This window comes from Leptonychotes weddellii, chromosome 9 (genome assembly GCF_054177405.1).
Source record: "Leptonychotes weddellii isolate Sample4059 chromosome 9, ASM5417740v2, whole genome shotgun sequence".
NCBI classification, from domain to species: Eukaryota; Metazoa; Chordata; class Mammalia; order Carnivora; family Phocidae; genus Leptonychotes; species Leptonychotes weddellii.
In genome coordinates, this window is record NC_138377.1 from 107546638 (window position 1) to 107549372 (window position 2735).

Below are 2735 nucleotides of genomic sequence, written 5' to 3' on the forward strand. Positions count from 1 at the left end.
TCCTTCCCTTTCTGTGTGTGTCCTTACTTCTGAAGTGAGTCTCTTGTAGGCAGTATATAATTTTATTTTTTACCCATTCAGTTATTCTGTCTCTCTGTTTTCCAGTTACTCTGTTTTTTGTTGAAGAATTTAGTCTAGTTACATTTAAGGTCATTATTGATAGGTATATACTTGCCATCTTAACATTGTTTTTTTTTTTTTTTAGCCTTTTTTTTAATAGATTCTCTGTTTTTGTTTTTTTTTCTTTTTCTTTCTCTTCTTCTGGTTTGGTGACTTTCTTTAGTGTTATGTTTATATTTTTGTCCTAATCTTCTTTTGTGTATTTACTGTAAGTTTTTGCTTTGTGGTTACCATGAGGTTCACATATATCATCCTATGTATATGTCTATTGTATGTTGATATCAACCTAAATTTGGATACATTCCAAAACTACATTTTTACTCCTCTCCCCATGTTTCGCTTTTGATGTCACTTTTTACAACTTTTTATTTATGCATCTCTTAACTAATTTTTGTAGTTTTAAGTAATATGGTTTATTTTTCCTTTTCATCTTCATAGTAGCTTTATAAGTGATAATCACTTATAAGTAATGAAATCACTACCTTTACCATATATTTACCTTTTCCAATGAGATTTTTCCTTTCATATGTTTTGTTGTTATTAATTAGTACCATTTTTTTCAGCTTAAAGAAGTCCTTTTCATATTTCTTGTAAGACCAATTCATTTTTTGCTTGTCTGGAAAATTCTATCCCTTTTTTCAGATCTAAATAACTTTGTCAAGAAGAGTATTTTGGGTTGGAAGTTTTTTCCTTTCAGTACTTTGAATATTTCATGCCACTCTCTTCTTGCTTGAAAAGTTTTTGCTGAGAAATATGTTGATAGCCTTATGGGGTTTCCCTTATATTTGTTATTCTCTTGCTGCTTTTAAGTCTCTCTCTTTAATTGTAACTTGAAATTTTAAGTATAATCTGTCTTGATGTAGATCTCTTTGGGTTAAACTTGTTTAGAACTCTCTGGGCTTGCAGTACCTGGATGTCTGTTTCCTTCCCTAGGCTAGGGAAGTTTTCAGCCATTATTTCTTCAAATGAGTTTTCTGTCCTTTTATCTCTCTCTCTCTTCTCTTTCTGGGACCCCTATAATGCAAATGTTATTATATTTGATTTTTCACAGGTCCCTTGAGTTATCTTCATTTTTATTTTTTTATTTAAGTTTTTATTTGAATCCTAGCTAATGTACAGTGCACTATCAGTTTCAGATGTTGTATAATGCATAATATAGTGATTCAACACCTCCATACATCACCTGGTGCTTATTATGACACTCCTTAGTACCCATCACCTATTTAACCCATCTCCTACCCCTTCCCCTCTGGTAACCACCAGTTTGTTCTCCATAATTAAGGGTCTGTTTCTTGGTTTGTCCCTCTCTCCCTCTTTTTTTTCCTCTTACTTATTTGTTTTGTTTCTTAAATCCCACATGTGAAAATAAAAAGCTTCTGCACAGCAAAGAAAATAATAAAACTAAAAGGCAATCTACAGAATAGGAGAAGATATTTGCAAATGGCATATCAGATAAAAGGTTAGTATCCAGAATAGATAAAGAACTTGTACAACTCAACACCCCGCAAAATTAATCCAATTTAAAAATGGGCAGAAGATTTGAACAGATGTTTCTCTATAGAATGCATCCAGATGGTCAATAAATACATGAAAAGATATTTATTATCACTTACCATCAGTGAAATGTGAATCAAAACTACAAAGAGTTATCACTTCACACTTGTCAGAATGGCTAAACAACAACACAAGAAACAACAGGTGTGGGCAAGAATGTGGAGAAAAAGGAACCCTCATGCACTACTGATGAAGAGGCAAACTGGGGCAGTCACTCTGGAAAACAGTATGGAGTTTCCTCACGAAGTTAAAAATAAAGCTACCCTAAGATCTAGGAATTGCACTACTAGGTATTTATCCGAAGAACACAAAAAGACTAATTCTAAGGGATATATGCACCCCTATGTTTATAGCAGCATTATTTACAATAGCCAAGATATGAAAGCAGCCCAAATATGCATTGATTGAATGGCTAAAAAAGATGTGGTATATATGTATACAATAAAATATTACTCAGCCATAAAAAACAATGAAATCTTGCCATTTGAAATGACGTGGATGGAGCTAGAGTACTATGCTAAGCGAAATAAGTCAGTCAGAGATAGTTATATATAACTTTTAAAATAAGTTAGAATACTGGTATTTGTTTTACTTTTCAAAATTTCTGCATGTCTTGCTTTATAATGTATATCTGGATTCTCATATCTCCTTTTACACTCGCTGGGTTGCACTATGTGGTTTTAATTGAAGTACATGAAGAAAACCTGACCTTGTATAGACATATATTTGAAAAAAGTAAACACTTTATTAATCTTTTCATATTTTCTTCATATACCTCAACCAAAACAACATAATGCAACACACCGAATGTAGAAATAGATACGTAAATATTTTTTTAAATTTTTTATTGTTATGTTAATCACCATACATTACATCATTAGTTTTTGATGTAGTGTTCTATGATTCATTGTTTGTGTACAACACCCAGTGCTCCATGCAGAACGTGCCCTCTTTAATACCCATCACCAGGCTTACCCATCCTCCCACGCCTCTCCCCTCCAGAACCCTCAGTTTGTTTTTCAGAGTCCATCGTCTCTCATGGTTCGCCTCCCCCTCCGATT